Raw genomic sequence first — 19,762 nt, 5'->3', positions numbered from 1 at the left:
GTCTGCAGCTGCCAGTCAAAGCAGTATGCAAAACCTGATTCCGATATCCCTATTACGTCTGCCAAAAATTCAGGACATGAGGAAACAGCTGTTGAGCAGCATCCAGAAGAGGGCTTCTGACAAGGAATTGAATATTTTGGGGATACTGAGGCAACCGGAAGTAAGCTGGGTGGAGAAACAGAACTTGTCTGCCCAGCAAAAGGTGATGGAGTGAAGGGTGAATAGGCATAACCTTGAATGCATCGGAGATGTCGGCTTTGGCAAGCCAGGTTCCATGACCTGCAATTTGGATGGAATTAATAGTGTCGGACAGCTTTGTGTAATGAAGACAGCACTCCCTGCTTGAAATGAGGGAGTTAATGCTGCAAGTGCAAGATCGATGATAAGGCTTACTTGCCAGAGTACTTGCGGGTAGCGATGCCTATGGGATTGATGCAGTAAGTGGTGAAGGGAGGTGCTGCAAAGGGGCCGTCCATGAAGCCTTTGTCGACTTCGGCCTGGATAATTAAAATTATTGCATATTTGCCTGCTGCCTGAAAACTTGATGGGGCAACCATAAATGTCTTGAGCTTGAGATCTGGTCGGTGGAGCTGAAGCGTGGATGGAAGCAGGGACAGGTTGTCTTGAACTGTAAAGAGAAGGCAAGAGCGAAGATTTGGTTAAAAAGAACCAGCTGTTGCCTTAGGGCATAAGTAGTGCGTGGTAGAGGCGCACATGTTGCACATGCTTTGACAGGAATACCGCTGAATATGCGGGTGAAGAGGTATGGGTCGGAGCGGGACCAGTCCACGATACAGTTGTCAGCAGAAAGGGTGGCAGCAGCTTTGGCCGAGAATGATATTGATTGAACAAGGTGCCCCCGTAGCGCATAGACAATTCCATGACCAGGAAGAGATACTGACTGAGCTCCTGTAATCTGTCAGGATAAGCAGAACAGAGAATGTCACGATAAATGGAGAAGGCAAGGAGGAATTCTCCCACGGAAAGGCTTTTTTGGAGTTGTGGGTCATGGGACTTCAGAGTGACCACTCTGTGGTCCAAGAACTCGGAGGTGGCGATGAGAATGGAAACCAGATTAACATTCAATTATTTGCTTCCTAATTTTTGGAGAAACCAAATGGCTGGGAATAGCATGGGGAGAAGAGGAAGCTGATGCAGTGGCTGAGGCGAGGTTGAACTCTGGAAGAGTAACGGGGGCACTGAGGAGGACGTACCAAAATTATAGGCAGTATTATAGTGCTTCAACTGAAGGGCAGATAGTAGGGTTCTCCAGTTTGTCAAGACGGGTGCTGAGAGACAGCTGTATCTGTATGTGTGTGTCTGTCCTTCCTTTCCCTGGTTGTTTCTAGTGCTGTGTATGTGTGCGTGTATCATGTGCAACTGTAAATGAGTTAACTGCTGTGTAAACTTGACACAATGTATTTGCTTTGTTTCCGTGATTGAAATAAGTCACTACTATTGGCAGACCTGAAACAAGATATCGGTTTGGTTGCCTGATAATGTAGGTGTTTAACTAGTTTGAAACATTAAAAAATTAAACAAATTAGAAAATGGATCAGAGATTTCCTTTAATCTAATTGGTCAATACAAGGGTTTAAATATCTGATAAAGGACCTCGAAAGTTATCTTTCAAACTATGTTTAATCACTGTACCAAATCAATCCGCCCGAAAAAACATGACTTTATGAACACACCCTGTGAACAAGTAACTGAACAAACAGCACGATCAGGATTAACACATACTTTATTATTATTTGTTTATTTAGCAGACGCCTTTATCCAAGGTGACTTACAGAGACTAGGGTGTGTGAACTATGCATCAGCTGCAGAGTCACTTACAATTACGTCTCACCCAAAAGACGGAGCACAAGGAGGTTAAGTGACTTGCTCAGGGTCACACAATGAGTCAGTGGCTGAGGTGGGATTTGAACCGAGGACCTCCTGGTTACAAGACCTTTTCTTTAACCACTGGACCACACAGCCTCACATACTGCAGATAACTAGATTATTTTTAATTACTGCAGATAACTAGATTATTTTTAATTACTAAAACTTTTTATTTTATTTATTTCGCTAATTAATGTTAGGACCTAACGGTAATATAAATACTGAAATGTACACAAATACAACATTCACTCAAATCCAAATAAAACTAATTATAAGTTAGCTGTGAAGTTACTTTAATTCTTTACATGTTTTACAAACAGTTCACAAACAATGTTTGCTTCCCGGTTGGGCTCTGAGAAACATTCCATGAGAATTTAAGCCCTGGTTATATTGAAACTCTAGTACATTACAAGCTCAGAGTGAACATGATGTGGCACATCATGTCCCGCTCGAAAATGAACCAGCTGCTGCTATTGGTAGACAGGTCACGGAGGGTAGTACATGTTTTACACTTCACATGTAGTAATGTCATTGCCATGAAATAATGTTCATTGTATAATTATTATAAATAATACATTATTGCCCTATGTGCCTCTACCTCTTCTATTAATATAGCAATCACCTGTGTCGTGAAGCGTGGTTTATGTATGCTCTCGGTGAGTCACCTACCACTTGCTGTTCTGACTTGTGCTGTTTTTTCTAGCTCTGTGCTTCTGCCGCTCGACATGATCGGCACTTCTACATTCAAAATCGCAAGCGTTTTCTGTCTCTTAAAGGGATTGTTGCCAAAAATTGACATTTAAAAATGTGATATTTCGAAACTCAACATGCCTTAAATACTACTGTACTATTATGGCTTCTGGTAGACGTTTGCGACATCGTTCTATAGTTTTTTTGATTACATGATAAAATATCAATTATGTTAATCTAAGGTTTTTTTTTCTTTTTCTTTTTTTTTAAATTGTCTCAATCCAAAAATTATGTGATGCAAAAGTTGTGGCCACAGCTCTACCATCTCTCTCAGCAAAACAAATTTAAAATATGTAAAAACGTAATAGTTGATCATTTTCAAGTGAGGGCATTTAATTTTACTATAACCATCAAAATATTTAATATATAAAATGTAATACACTGTTAGCACTTTGGATGTTCGCACTCATGAACAAAACCTAATAAGTCCGTATAAAAGTGTAATTAACAGTTTTCGATCCACTGATCTTTGGTGTGCTAGGTAAACATGCTAACCTCTACACTACAGACTGCAGCATCATGACCACCCCTTATTATTAGCCAAGAACCCGGCAGCAGTTAATAGTTGTGTCACGGATTGGCATGGTGGGTGACGTCAGACCAGGGAGGAGACAGACACAGTACTGGGGTATTGAAGCGCTGTTGCGTGAGTTTATTGAAAATAAAAGATTTCAACACAAAACAAAACACTTGAACAAACAAAATGGCACAGTGGCCAAAATAAACAGACAAAACAGACACGGAACACCACAAACAAGTATCGTGCTGGTGTATACCCAGCATGCTTAGCAATTGTTAATTCTCTCCTACTCACGACTCCTGTTCCACCTCTGAACACACTAACCACGTTCAACCAAAGCTGCTTGTTTTTATATTGTAACTGGCTATTAATTACCCTCGACCACATTTGGCACAAATTTTCTCATATGTGTGGTCAACAGCCAGTTTGCCAATAATCACTTGCTGTTGACCACACAGTCTCACCATTTTATCTGGATGTGGCATTTTAACCCATCCAGACTGTAAACAACAATAACAAAACATTGTGTTTTTAACACACCAAACCATACAGTAAAACAATAATACAAAATTCACACTGGGGCGGGGTGGATACCGTCACAGGTTGTTAACAAACCAGTAGAGGGAAATCAGAGGAACAAAATGAGGGGTCTCTTTTCTAACTCGAACAGAGGCTGAGATATCAGCAATTCAAATGTAAGGAAGGTACCTCACACTGCTGCCCTGGGAAGTGCTATCCGTCTCAGGCAAACCTCTCCAGAGGACTCGGTGGAGGTTGTCCACGTTCTTTTTTCGCCAGAGTACATCTTTTTTTGCGAGAACGAAAGAACCTCACAAAAGAAGATCCCCCTCATGACAAAATAAATTACTTTTTGTTTTTTGCCAGATGTGGAAGGGTGGGGGTACTCACTGACACAGGAGACAGAAGGTTTTATTTGTAACCACCGCACAGGTGCCCAGATTTATTTATTTTCCTTATTTATTATTTTATTTAGTTTAGCCTGCAGAGGGCGCAGTTGTCCGTGGTCTGGATACTGCCGACAGTAAACCAGGACCACGGGGTTACCAACCCAGGTATCCCAGTCCGTGCACCTTCAAGTGCTCAAAAATAATAATGGAAACAGAAGGCGAAAGAAAAAGGGAAAATAAAACACAGTAATAAAACTACAAACAAAAGTGCTGCTTATGCAGTGCCCGCACTGCCGCTAAGCTGGTCAGCACGGGTCTCCGTCCTACACTCGGCTATGCCTATACGCCGGGGTTGGCCAGGGTTCCCCGTACTTCTACACACGTCCCCTCGGGTACGTGTCTATTTATATTGCTCTGTGCAAATTAGTTTTGGGTTTTTATGAACGGCTGCCCCTCAGCCGGGCTCGCCTGCTCCTTGTTTCACGCTGGCCTTTTCTGCCAGCAACACTGTATTTCCCCCAACACGGCCACCCGAGTGCATAACCAAGCCAGTTCTTATGGGCCGAGCAGTCTCCCAAGGCCCGCCCCTCAGCCACTCAGAGAGAGGGAAAGCACACACACCCTCTTCCCCACCTCTCCGTGTCATCGCCATGACCGACAGGCGGATCCCACGAGACTGCTGCCCTCTACCTGCAGTAATACGAATGTGCCAGACAGTCAGTCCAGATCTCCCCTGTTACACCAGAGTACTTATATTTTCTCCAGAACAGCTGCTTATTTCGTGAGAAGAATTCCTTTTTCACGAGGAGTGTGGCGGGAAAAGATTTTAAAAGATAAAATAAACACATTTCCCACTCACAAAATGAAAAGACAATGTTACAGTCAATCTAACGGAGTCCCAGATTTTTATAATGTTTTCACTATCTGTATCTCGGAATCCGCATATCCAAGCAGAAGGAAATGGCCCACATCAAGAGATCTAACCAAAGAGACCACACATTCAAATTTGTGTACAAATCCATTGAACAGGGTCAGTTATAAAGTACAGAAATTGTGGTTTAACATTAAACTGCCTACTCAACCTTAACTATCGTGTGCACAAATGGGCTTTCCGGGCCAAGCCATGGAGTGAAAATGAGCTCAGATCTTACAACAAATCTAAAATTGAATAAATAAGCTAACACTTCAATTTCATGAATCTTACCTGTTGCACACTTCTATTGGGTATGTAGGCCTCAATGTAAACTTGGCATTTTATTTTAAAATCAGATTTTCTGGTACTACATTAGATTAAAGAAATCCTCTGTTCGCATGCCATGCTGTCAGATTGTGTTGCACCTTCATGGTCATTTCACCTGGATGCCGTCATTACCAGCTGATAAAATATCACTGTTTACTATATTTATATTTAGTGTAGAGACTTGATGATTAATGCCATTGTATTATTGTTGCCTGTTTAAATCAGAAATGACTGGCAGTGAATGCGGTTAAGTCCTTCATTTCGATGGCACTGGATCACATCCTGCTCAGATCACCGGAGTAATTAATTTGTTGGTCTCGGTTGACTAGTGTGCTGTTGCCTGTCCACACAGAGCACAGCTTGGACCAATCATCACTGCTCAGAACATGCCCGGAGTGATGAGCACACAGGCATTGCTACTCTTCATTCACTGACAAGAACAAACCTTGTCTGGGGGTCATGATTCAGGCACATACTAGAGCAGCAGACTGAGAGCAAAGCCTGACAATGATCAAACTGAATTAGTGATGTGGATAACAGACCATGAGATACAACCGAGGTAGGAAGAATTAAATCAGCTTGCTCCTGATCCAAGAAACAAAGCCTGATTTCTAAGGGATATATTAAACAGAAAACTAGTATTGAATAATAACAAATGAAATGTTATGCTATTGAATGTATTTAGTAAAGCTGTGCTATTTGCATGTCTAAAATTCTAAACTTAATTTTGTAAGTGGTCTGAATGGGTATAAAGGAGAAATAAATGTCCCACACCCAGTCATTCTTTTGACTGCCGCTGTGTGTGTGTGTATGTATGTATGTATGTATGTATGTATGTATGTATGTATGTATGTATGTATGTATGTATGTATGTATGTGTCTATGTTGCCATGGATACAGAACGCTATATTTATTAGAACAAACAAGTTTCATATTTTCTTTCCCAGGATTTCATTTTAATTGTTGATATGTACTCTTTGCAAGGGTGTGTTTGAAACCCCTTACGAATATAAAACAAAACAGCTTTAGGGTCAGCACTATTCAGTCTGTTATAAGTAGAAAAATCATGTTATCTTTTGAGTGAAAAAAGCCTTTGGTTGTTGCTGTGTCTGACTTGAGTTAACCTTCTTTTTAATGCTGGATCTGATGATTCTGCTCATTTGCATTGCATTAATTAGCACCACAGCTCAATTCGATGTATTTATATGTGCCTCTGCTTGCTGATGCTATTTAAGGGAAATAGCTTGATATTCAAGAGGTCAATGTGGAAAAACAACATTTTCAAATAAATAAGTGAACATTTTCATTGCAGCTGGATAAGCTATTCTCTAGATGTAAGTAACAATGTAAGACAGCCTCCATATACACCCCGATCATTATACACTAAATATTAAAGAAGGTCCTCAGCAGGTTTCATCACAATATGGACAAGTGGTTCACTACAGTAGATATATGCAAAACACTAAAGTGTGACAGTTGGACATATGCTCACCTCCAATATATTATAGATTACAAATGAAACAAACTAATCTTGTACAGGAACAGGATATGTAACTTATGCTTTATTTATTTATTTTAAATGTATTTAAACTGTGTAGTTCCAGTTTCAACCGGGGACTGCCTGTCCCATCTGCAGTTTCCAGTCTAATCAAAGATCACCTGTATGTGTCACATTTTGTAATACTGCTATGTATATGTGAATTCCCCAACATCCAATATTTCCCTTGCAGCAGTTCTGCCTACATATTTATTTTCTGCAGTCTGATATTTAAAACCCATCTCTTGTGTCTTTTGTGCTGTATGCTCATGAAGTAGCTTCTAACATCAGTGCGGGTTGAAGAGATCGAGTTCTGCCAGCTCACTATCCTAACGGGAAGTGTCGGACTCCCAATTGAAATCAATTTGATTGTGATCTGCTCCTGATGAAAATAAATGAGTCCAGTTTTCAGATCACTTTCAAGTCAGTGGAAGATGGAAACAAGGCATAATTAAATTGAGTCTATTGCTCTGACTCAAGCCTCTGAAGTACATTGGTCCACATTACAACACACAAATCAGCACAATTGCCAGTCTTTTGCTTGAGAGAGGCCCAGGACTCAATGGCAGGTGTGTTGAAATACAGGATTGAAATACACTCTCTTTTTTGCACAGCTGTGAGGGGAAGCGCTCATGGCAAAATACCTGACTATAGCCAGAACTCCTAAATTTGTATCAGCGTTAAATATACAATAATAATTTTTAAATATATATCTAGTTTGAACAAGACCTTGCCAAGGGCAACTAAAAATACATACTTACAACACCCCATAAAACACATCTCTAGTCCACATATATAACCCTAGCTATTAACAGAATGTACACTGTGCATTATTATACACCAGATACACAGTAAATAATATTAGTGGATAAGCACATAAGCTTCTTCCTTAATTAAACATGGCAGCCATATATATATATATATATATATATATATATATATATATATATATATATATATATATAGATATAATGACAGCAATTCTAGATTTTATGATCCCCAACCCCCATTCCCATATCCTCCACATTAAGCAAAGGAAAAATGCCATGAAAAAAGAAAAAACAGCTGATGTAATGGGACCAGTTAAAACCACATACCAACAAGCAAAGCAACTGCCAGAAATGATAAATGAACCAAAATCCCCTGTCCTCATAAATTAATTGCACATTGATAATTACCGCAATTCTGTTCTTCAATAGCAATAGATGGCTCGACATGCAACATTCATTGCCTTCCTTCTCAGCACTGTATAGCATCCACTACCTGCTTGTTTGGATAACAGAAATAAAAACCATTCACCATAATCCCTTTGTCACTCACCCTTTATTAATGTATAGTGCAATGCAATAATCCTACCTTCAGACAGCAGCTGGTAAAATTTTCCCCTGCTAATTTTTTCCTCTGCCTCTGTGCTCTCAGCTTCCCTGCATCCAACTGAACAATTTTCTAACGTGTTGGAGCTGATAACTGGAGCTTGTGACCAGGATGTACTGTACCACATGCAAAGCAATTCGTCAATTCGTCTGCCTTCCCTAGATTGCCAAATGCAGCTCCCCTCCTCCTCCTTAGTTAATCACATTTACTGGAAGAGGCAAAGTCATTTGGAATAACAGAGGATGCAAAGCTGCATAAGGCAAGAAAGAAACACATTTTTAAACACCGCTGTTGTGGAAGTGAATGGGGGTCTGGTATTGAGATGGAAATGAGGAATGTTTCTGCTGCTGCTGTGAGTGTTTCTTTGTGTTGCATTTCTATTTCCCCTGGGACCCCCTGATTAAGAAGTGACCATGTACAGATACAAGCATGGAGGGAGTGTGGCCCAAATAGAAGCATCATCGAGCATCATCTAGAATACACACGTGCCTGGCAAAGGTTAACCCCAGTCCAGAGAGTCTGTATTATCTAAATTGGGGGAAACTGCAGCCATTATATTGGTGCATTATTATACAAGAAATATATGTTCAATTTGAAATCTTCTTAAGTTGGTATTCTATATGATAAAATACTGGTGTACTGGTCTATCCTTGTTGCAAAGGAATGACACAAGGATTTATTATGTGGTATTTTTTTTTATACTATTTTTCCACCGCTTTTATCAACACTGTTGTACCATGGCGATCCTATTATTATATTTTTATTTCGATTACCTTTTAAACATTTTATTATGTATTAATCATAGACCACTCTGTGCAAAAGGACCACACAGATCTGCATTTATAGCAAGACCACCTATCAGCATTTTTTAAATTTTTAACGATGCAATCAGCAAACCAGTATCAAAGATCTGACAGGTAATAACTGACAATAATCAATGCATTGAGAACACTATTGTTAAAAAGCATACAAGTGCACAGAACTGCATAAAAGGCAATGCAATTAAACTAAAGATTAAAAAAAACCCACCAGTTTCCAGAATTAAAACATTATACAAAGTCAGTATTCAAAATTGCAGAATATAGTGTTTGATAAGGCCCTAATGTCACAGTTCACTTGCAAATGAAAATGCACAAAAGCAACTAAAGATCACAGATTAAAAAAAAAAATGCATCATCGTATCTAAAATGTTAGGTTGCTTACCGTAACCCTGGTTCCCTGAAAGAGAAGACGACCAACAACATACTTATGGGATATTTTTTTACGACTGTAAGTCGCCCCCTGGATAAGGGCATCTGCTCAGAAATAAATAAATAATAATAAATAAAAAAAATTAGCCTGTCTATTGGTAGGTATTTACTGAGCTCTTTATATCAGAGCTGCCGATAGGCCCCATCCTGGGGTGACGTCCTTGGTCCCGCCTACCGAGGGATCAAAATAGTCAGCCCACAGTAGCCATTTCTCTTTTTGCATCGCACCCCTGAGGGCAACCGATGTGGCCTTGCAAGGTTTGTTGGTCGTCTTCTCTTTCAGGGAACCAGAGTTACAGTAAGTAACCTAACGTTCCCTTTCAATTCAAAGATGACCAACAACATACTTATGGGAATGTATACTAGAGCAGTCGCGAGGGAGACAAAACGGCAGCATACAAGGGGCTCTTCAGAACCACATAACCCAAGGTTAGCGGTGCGAGCGTGCAGCCTCAAGGACCCTGATGCCTATTGAAGGCAAGGAAGGATCTATCACATTGAGGCGACAGAACCTAGTGAAAGTATGCGGCGTAGCCCAGCTAGCCACAATACAGATATCGGACAGTGAGGCCCCTCTGAAGAGGGCCCAAGATGTAGCCAACCCTCTGGTAGAATGCGTGGCTACCCTCCCAGGTGGGGGCAAGCCGGCACCATCATACACAGTCGAGACTGTGTCCACAACCCAGTGCAACAGTCGCTGCTTTGAGAGGGGCTGTCCTAGGGTCCGTATACCATGACAGACAAAGAGCTGGTCAGAATGACGCAGAGCTCTTGTCCTATCCACGTAACACCTCAATGCCCGCGCCGGGCAGAGGAAGTTCAATCTCCTATCCTTCTCCTAAGAAAACTGAGGTGGATGGAAAAACTCCAGTTCCACAGACTGATTAATGTGGAAAGCTGTGATCACCTTAGGGAGGAAAGCAGGGTTTGTACATAGTGATACCCTGCTGCCATCTCCCCAAATACGCGTGCAGGAGCTACAGTATGTACTTTGAAAATACTTCCACTTATAGGCATGCAACACTCCAGTCGAGGAATCCCTAGCGTTCTGCAGTGTACTGACAACTGCGTCTGTGAGCCCTAAGGCGGACAGATGGTCCCGTTCAGGGGCCAGACCCACAGTTGGAGTCTGCCCGGTTCTGGGTGCCAGAGGGTGCCTTGCGCCTGACTAAGGAGATCCATGTGCAGCAAGATCTCCCAGGGCTGGCCCTGCAGCAGTTGGCAGAGGTTTGAAAACAAGAATCTCCTGGGCCATTTGGAGGCCACCAGGAGAACTGTCGCCTTGTCTCTCCTGACCTTCTGGAGGAAGGCAGGGAGCAACGGTATCGGCAGGAAAGCGTACAAAAGCGCTTTGGGCCACGCACGGGCTAGGGCGTCGACGCCTAGTGGATTTCCACAGCTGCGGAGGGAGAACCACAGGGGGCAATGGGTCGTTCCCAAATGCGCTGAACCAACTGAGGGTGCAGTCGCCATTCTGACGGTTGAGGACCCTCCCTGGACAGGAGGTTCGCTGCCCAGTTCACCATTCCCGGGAGATGGACAGCCTGGAGGGAACGTAAGTGCCTCTGTGCCCAGATCAACAGCCAAAAGGCTGTGCAGTGTAACCCCAGGGACCGAAGCTCAGGTGAGAGGCTTGCCTAGGGCTTCCCAGCATAGGCGAGAAACGGTCAGCTGACGGTGTCTGTTGTGCTTGGGGTGCAGCTGAAAGGCACTGAGCCACACTTAGATAGGGTGCATGTGGAGTAACAGACCCAATAGTTTTTTTGTTTTTTTTAATTTTTTTTAATTATTTTTTATTATTTTACCCAATTTAGCATGGCCAATTATTTTTTTTAAGCTCAGCTCACTGCTACCACCCCTGCGTTGACTCGGGAGGGCGAAGACGAACACACACACTGTCCTCCGAAGCGTGTGCCGTTAGGCAACCACTTTTTTTCACACTGCAGACTCACCATGCAGCCAATCAAGAACTACAAAGTCGGAGGACAACGCAGCTCTCGGGCAGCTTACAGGCAAGCCCGCAGGCGCCCGGCCAGTCTACAGGGGTCGCTGGTGCGCAGTGAGCCGAGGACACCCTGGCCGACCTAAGGGGAGGTAGGGCTGCTTCTGAAGGAAGGAGCCAACTTCCCATGAGGCCGCAAATTGCATCATCGACTGCCTCAATGCTGACATCCGGTTCTGTAACATCCGGGTCGACCACCAGTGCAGGCATGGTCAGCTCCAGGGCCGGTAATATTGGCTGAGCCGGGGCCAGAGCAAGGGCTTGAGCCTGCTGCCAGGCCAGGGGCTCCCAACGGCGATGTTCTGTAACAATGGTTTGAATTTTCTATCTAATTATCCAATAAATGTTTTATCTGTAAAACAAAATATAAAGATCTTTAAAAGTGCTAGTTGAATGTGGTTTAAGGTTGTTGTCATTATATTATTATTTCAGTAAATACACTATAATAGCCTAATTGGTATAGCATTTTCACGCTCTTTTTTAAAAAATTAACACCTGTTTATCATTAAGCTTATAAAAGAGAGTTTATACTCATTATGTGTATGCACTGATGAAGGCTTGAATGCTGCAATGCGTTTGTTTGTTATGTTTCTGCCATTATTATTATATTTTTCTTTAATTAAAAAAGTTATTCTATAAAGAGTGCTGGCTTCTTTCTACTTTTTTTCAGCGTGGCCATAACCTGGTTCTGGACCGTGTGCAGTCAGCAGGAGCTGTGGTGTGTTAGACAGGAAGAAAAAGTGTACTGCACAAGCAGTAATAGGAAAAAAAATATAGACTTACACACAGCAATTCAGCTATGGGAGAAACACAGTCACCACACCAGGCAGGTGAGCTGTAAATTTGTATTATTATTGTTATTACCAAGCGTGATGAGTAGGCAGGCGGAAACAAGCCGGCTGATTCAACTCAACAGTGGGAAGTGCGTCTTTATTTATTTTTTTTCAACTGCAAGGCAGTACTTTGTTTGTCTGTTGTTTCTTGTTGGATTACTGCACTGCACTTGCACGTACCACTTACCACTTTGCCACAACACGCAACAGTATAATAATTTAATATATATTTCGCCCAACTGCACACACAGCAGTCGGCGAATCTCTCGACGGGGATACAGCAGAGCCTGGAACTGTGTTCTCCCCAAGAGTGTTGGCTCAAAAGACAACACACACACACACTTTTAAATAATACTGCACAGGAAGTCGCTCACATGTGACAGACAGTAAACAGTAAAGACAGCCTGCGACACAAGCGAGGCAGGCTGTGAAAAAAGGCACAGAAAACACAAGAAGAGCTAGAATGGAGCCGCTGATTCCAGGAAAATGGTAAGCCAGCTTTCAGCACGAATGCAGGGGAACTGCAGTCGTCTCGGAAAAGCTCTTTCAAAATACGCTTAGTTGCTAAACACAGATGTCTTACCTTACCATCTTGAGATGCAAAAAGAGAAATGGCTTCCGTGGGCTGACTATTTTGATCCCTTGGTAGGCGGGACCGAGGACGTCACCCCAGGAAGGGGCCTATCGGCAGTTCTGATATAAAGAACATATGTATGTTGTTGGTTGTCTTTGAATTGAAAGGAAACTGTTTAATGATTAACTTTTTTACTACCATAGCTTATCTCGATATGTACTCTTTGCAAGGGCGTATAACTCCTTACAAATACAAAACAAAACAGCTGAAGAGTCAGCTCTATTCAGTCTATTATATGTAGAAAAGTCATGTTATCTTTTGAGTGAAAAAAGCCTTTGGTTGTTGCTGTGTCTGACTTGAGTTAACCTTCTTTTTAATGCTGGATCTGATGATGCTGCTCATTTGCATTGCATTCATTTGCACCACAGCTCAATTCGATGTATTTATATGTGCCTCTGCTTCCTGATGCTATTTAAGGTTTTTAAATAGCTTGATATTCAAGAGGTCAATGTGGAAAATAAATAAATGAACATGTTTATTGCAGCTGGAGAAGCTATTCTCTAGATATAAGTAACAATGTAAGACAGCCTCCAAATATACCCCTGATCATTATGCAAAACACTAAAGTATGACAGTTGGACATATGCTCACCTCCAGTATATTATAGATTACAAATGAAACAAACTAATCTTGTACAGGAAAAGTAAATGTAACTTATGCTTTATTTATTTATTTTAAATGTATTTAAACTGTGTAGTTCCAGTATCAACCGGGGACTGCCTGTCCAGTTTACAATCTAATCAAAGATCACCTGTATGTGTCACATTTTGTAATACTGCTATTTATATGTGAATTCCCCAACATCCAATGTTTCCCTTGCAGCAGTTCTGCCTACATATTTATTTTCTGCAGTCTGATATTTAAAACCCATCTCTTGCGTCTTTTGTGCTGTATGCTCATTAAGTAGCTTCTAACATCAGTGCGGGTTGAAGAGATCGAGTTCTGCCAGCTCACTATCCAAACGGGAAGTGTCGGATTCCCAATTGAAATCAATTTGATCGTGATCTGCTCCTGATGAAAATAAATGAGTCCAGTTTTCAGATCGCTTTCAAGTCAGTGGAAGATGGAAACGTGGCATAATTAAATTGAGTCTGTTGCTGTAACTCAAGCCTCTGAAGTACATTGGTCCACATTACAACACACAAATCAGCACAATTGCCAGTCTCTGCTTGAGAGAGGCCCAGGACTCAATGGCAGGTGTGTTGAAATACAGGATTGAAATACACTCTCTTTCTTGCACAGCTGTGAGGGGAAGCGCTCATGGCAAAATACCTGACTATAGCCAGAGCTCCTAAATTTGTATCAGCGTTAAATATACAATAATAATTTTTAAATATATATCTAGTTTGAACGAGACCTTGTCAAGGGCAACTAAAAATACATACTTACAACACCCCATAAAACACATCTCTATTCCACATATATAACTCTAGCCATTAACAAAATGTACACTGTGCATGACTATATACACCAGGTACACAGCAAATAATATAAGTGGATAAGCACATAAGCTTCTTCCTTAAATAAACATGGCAGCCACATACATAAATAATATGTATAATATGTGGTGTGTGCATGTGTGTGTAATTATATATATATATATATATATAGCAATACTACATTTTATGATTCCCCAACCCCTATTCCCATATCCTCCACATTAAGCAAAGGAAAAATATCATGAAAAAAACAGCAGTATGTAATGGGACCAATTAAAACCACATACCAACAACCAATGCAACTGCCAGAAATGATAAATGAACCAAAATCCCCTCTCATCATAAATTAATTGCACATTAATAACTACCGCAATTCTGTTCTTCAATAGCAATAGATGGCTCGACATGCAACATTCATTGCATTCCTTCTCAGCACTGTATAGCATCCACTACCTGCTTGTTTGGATAACAGAAATAAAAAGCATTCACCATAATCCCTTTGTCACTCACCCTTTTTTAATTTATAGTGCAATGTAATAATCCTACCTTCAGACAGTAGCTGGTAAAATTTCCCCCTGCTAATTTCTCTAAGATCCTGCTGGTTTTTCCTCTGCTTCTGTGCTCTCAGCTTCCCTGCACCCAACTGAACAATTTTCTAATGTGTTGGAGCTGATAACTGGAGTTTTTAACCGGGATGTACTGTACCACATGCAAAGCAAATCGTCGATTCGTCTGCCTTCCCCAGATTGCCATATGGAGCTCCCCTCCTCCTCCCTAGTTAATCACATTTACTGGAAGAGGAAAAGTCATTTGGAATAACAGAGGATGCATGTGTCTTAAAGCTGCATAAGGCAAGAAAGAAACACATTTTTAAACACCGCTGTTGTGGAAGTGAATGGGGGTCTGGTATTGAGATGGAAATGAGGAATGTTTCTGCTGCTGCTGTGAGTGTTTCTTTGTGTTGCACTTCTATTTCCCCTGGGACCCCCTGATTAAGAAGTGAACCATGTACAGATACAAGCATGGAGAGAGTGTGGCCCAAATAGAAGCATCATCGAGCATCATCTAGAATACACACGTGCCTGGCAAAGGTTAACCCCAGCCCAGAGAGACTTTGCATATACTGTATTATCTAAATTACCATTATATTGGTGCATTATTATACATAAAGATGTAAGCAGTAGTTACAAGAAAGACATGTTCAATTTGAAATCTGTAAATTTGTATTCTATATGATAAAATTGTGAACTGGTCTATTCTTGTTTAATACTACAGTTTCCTGGTTGCAAAGAAATGACACAAGGATTTACTATGTGGTATTTTTGTTTTATAGTATTTTTCTATTACATTTTTATTTAGTCTTATTACCTTTTAAACACTTTGTTTATGTATTAATCATAGACCATTCTGAGCAGAAGGATCACACAGATCTGCATTTATAGAAAAACCACCTATCAGCATTTTTAAAATGTTTAATTTTTAGCGATGTAATCAGCAACCAATTTCCATTGTCAAAGATCTGACAGGTAATACAGTAAATGGTAATAATCGATGCATTGAGAACCCCGTATTGTTAAAAAAACAGTGTACTCTTCAGAAAAGGTTTCAAATAATCTGTAAACATGCATGTACATATTATACACGTAATATATGCAGTTAGAGAAGTGTTACAGTCAGCACTCACATATCCGTCCCTATAAAATTTTGACTTCAGTGAAGTTAAATGAGTGTGATGCATATCTGACTATTTCATTTTGGCCCGTTCCAACCGTTTTTCAGAGAACACAAAAAATATCAAAAATACATATCTGAAAGGACTGTGTTTTAAAATAAGCAGGCTTCCACTTAGATGTACTGAATTGGTTTTGTTGGTACAGTACTATTTTCAACAGAAGTAGTATTTTAATTCAGAACGATAGGATTCTGAAAATATCACTTGCCAAAAGGGACGACACGTGCACTGTACTACAGTACATATTGTAGTGGGGGGCAGCTGATTTGTAAGACAATGTGGGACTGGACCTGATTATGGACCGGGGAAGAGGATGGGAGTAGTCTGTAAATAATGTGTGTTTGTAAACTGTGTTTAATCTTGTTCAGATCTGTTAGCATTCTCTGTGTGTTTTGGTGCTTGTGTGACAGAGCTGAGACTGTCTGTGTGTGAGTGCGTCACTGAGGTGGGTGGGAGCAGGTCTGACATGACCAGTCAGGGGTAGGGATTGTTGGACCAATGAGTGAAAATAGTGAGGGACTTGGGGATGTGTGTGCAGATGACAGTCTGATAGAATGAAGTGGGACCTGATGGCTGGATAATTGAGAGAGAGTTGAGAGGAGAGGAATGACAGCCATTGTTCACTAAAAGCTAAAATAAATACAGCAGTTTCCTAATGCTTTGATCCGCAACTGCTGCATGTCTCATTATATCCCGGAAACCCTGCAGCTCCAGCATTACAATACTTTTAAATCCGGTACGCATTATAGCAGTATGTAAAATTCCCCATTAACGACCAAACAGCAAAATCAAATCTAAATGTTACCCATGCACAGAACTGCATAAAACGTGAAAGGCAATGCAATTTAGCTAAAGATTAAAAAAACAACAACAACAGTTTCCAGAATTAAAACTGTATCCAAAGTCAGTATTCAAAATTGCAGAATATAGTGCTCAATAAGGCCCTAAGTCACAGTTCACTTGCAAATGAAAATGCACAAAAGCAACTAAAGATCACAGATTAAAAAAAAAAAACATCACAGTATCTAAAACTGCTTAATGATTCACTTTTTTACATTACAGTAGCTTGCCTCGTTCGCTTTATTTTTGCTGCATTTTCGTCATGGAAGTTATGAAGTTCTGGGTTCCATAATGTGAGGAGGTAGGAGTGAAAACACAAAAACACTTGTTGTGGGAGTCAAGCTGCATTTATTCATTAAGCAGGAGTCCAAGATCACACGTTGTCAGCTTAAGTCTTCCACGTAAGTGTAATAAACTTACATACTGTAATACAGCGTCTGAAGACATAATAAAACAAAAGCGAGCATCCAAACTCCATCATCCTCCTACCAGCCCTCTCTCTATCTCGCTCTGACTGAAGCATACCGTATATGGGTTCATTACATATTCTCTCCCCCCCCCCCCCCCCTTTTCAAACAAGGGCCGTTCTCAGACCTTACAGCAAAAACAAAGGGTAATAACCATAATTGCTCAAATTCAATGGAAGGTATACAGATATTGTAAAAAACAAAACACCATGACATGTCGTGTCACCATGACATAGAATATGTCAATATTTGAAAGCAATGTTGCAAAAACAGTTACATGCTATCAAACGTTTTACAAAAGTTCACTAATACGGTCTAGGTCCAACTTTTTTTCCTCAGCTATAATGCCATTTTTTTCATAACACATTTGTCTTTCTCTTATTTTTTTCTTCAGAAACAGTCTTGAAAACTTAAGTCGTGAAATGTCTGTCGTGAAAAAAGGTGTACAGTTAACGCTAATGTCATATAAGTTCTGAAAATGTGGGTGTGTCCACTTGTTAACTGACTAATCAGTAGTAATGCAAGGCTTCAGACGTGGTCTAAGGCTGTACCGTGAAACATCAGAGTCTGTTTGTGGGTCAGTCTGTAAGTCAATCAGCTGGGCAGGCTTTGTGGAGTTAACTGTAATGCTACAGGGAAAGCAGACATGTCCAGAAGGCCTCTTGGATTCTCAGGTAATTCCATGGCTTGAGAGCTGGCTGAATCCTCCACGCTTCCAAAAGGAAAGTCAAAACCATACTCCTCAGCATCTTAGTCTGCATCATCTTCACAAGAAACAATAGGGTCAGTGTCAATGGATTGCTGATCCAGAGAGTCTTCCCAATCCTCATTCAAGTCCCACGTGAAATATGGCAGAAGATTACACACATGATGCACACCAACGTCAGCACCATCAGAAATTCTGGTGAGTTTGTAGTTAGTCAGACATTATTTGGGTCACTCGGTAGGGACCTTTATAGGCTGGTGTTAATTTTGCAGAGAAGTTAGCAAGAGCATTAGAGGGAGGGTGCGTCTTGAGTCTGACGAAGTCACTGACTTTAAAGGATGCCTCACACCTTAGCTTGTCGTAGTGCTTCTTTTGCACATTGTGACTGGAGGTTAATGCCACTCTCACATGATCATAAGCATCACGTAAGGAAGAGGTAAGTTCAGTCTTGTAATTTTCGACCGTTTCCGGGATTCTTTCAGTCTGAGGTTGAATCCATAAGTCTAAAGGTCTTAATCCTTTGCGGTCCATTTATTCAGCGCGTCTCAGGCACGTTAGGTCCAATTTATTTTCACACGTGCAGTTTATTTTAGACGCGCTGTTTAAAAGTATTTATTTTCACTGTAAAACAGGTTTAAAAGGCACTGCATATCAACAGGACACTCAGTACTGCATCTCCAGCCCCGCCCCACCACTTGTTCGCTGTATTTTTCACATACCTCTTCATAGTCGTGCATACCGATAAATCATCTTCTGATCGCTCATTTTATCACCAAACTCCTCAATAATGCGATCCAAGTCATTATTTTATCACTATAACATCTCAAAAAGCTCTGAAAATGTCTGTGATATTCTTTGAGCGCTGGATGCAGAAGCAGCTATCTTGTTTGTTTATGTCCGTGTTATCTCTGTGGTGCCGGGGCCTGTATGGGAGGGTGGCAAGAAAGAAGTCGTTACTCAAAAAGTACCATCTGAAAGCACGTCTGGAGTTTGCCAGAAAGCATGAGAGTGACCCAGCTGCGATGTGGGAAAAGGTTTTGTGGTCAGATGAGACCAAGATAGAGCTTTTTGGCCAAAACTCAAAGCGCTATGTGTGGAGCAAACCTAACACTGCCCATACCTCAAGACACACCATCCTTACAGTGAAGTATGGTGGTGGCAGCATCATGCTGTGGGGATGCTTTTCATCAGCAGGGACTGGGCATCTTGTTAAAATTGAAGGAAGAATGGATGGAGCAAAATATTGGGAAATACTGCAAGAGAACCTGCTTCAGTCCGCTAAAAAACTCAAATTCACTTTTCAGCAGGACAATGATCCCAAGCACAAGGCCAAAGCAACATTGGAGTGGCTCAAGAACAAAAAGGTGAATGCCCTACAGTGGCCCAGTCAAAGTCCTGATCTCAATCCCATTGAGAATCTGTGGCACTATTTGAAAATTGCTGTCCACAAGCGTCGTCCAACCAACCTGAACAACCTGGAGCAAATCTGCCAAGAAGAATGGGCCAAAATCACTCCGACATTGTGTGCAAAGCTGGTACATACTTACCCCAAAAGACATAAAGCTGTTGCAGTGAAAGGTGGCTCTACCAAATATTAATGTGTGGGGGTTGAATACTTATGCAAGCAATATATTTCAGTTTTT

At 41.1% G+C, this 19,762-nt stretch overlaps 1 protein-coding gene across 4 annotated transcripts in view; it reads right to left on the bottom strand.

Annotated features, from left to right (window-relative positions):
- Positions 1-15,261, bottom strand: part of mpp3a (MAGUK p55 scaffold protein 3a) — an 84,172-nt gene extending 68,911 nt beyond the window's left edge. The window contains exons 1-2 of one of the 4 annotated variants that reach the window (XM_034057374.3): positions 8,199-8,493; positions 8,021-8,105 (exon numbers count right to left, since the gene is read on the bottom strand). The gene's annotated coding sequence lies outside the window, so the exon portion shown is untranslated. Of the gene's footprint in view, positions 1-8,020; positions 8,106-8,198; positions 8,494-14,920 lie in introns of those variants that run through there. The other 3 variants (XM_059003150.1, XM_034057372.3, XM_034057373.3) reach the window with 3 other exon arrangements.
- Between the last annotated feature and the right edge of the window lie 4,501 nt (positions 15,262-19,762).

This window comes from Acipenser ruthenus, chromosome 28 (assembly GCF_902713425.1).
Source record: "Acipenser ruthenus chromosome 28, fAciRut3.2 maternal haplotype, whole genome shotgun sequence".
NCBI lineage: Eukaryota > Metazoa > Chordata > Actinopteri > Acipenseriformes > Acipenseridae > Acipenser > Acipenser ruthenus.
Note: the sequence above shows the minus strand (reverse complement) of the source record. Positions and strands in the feature narration are given on the sequence as shown.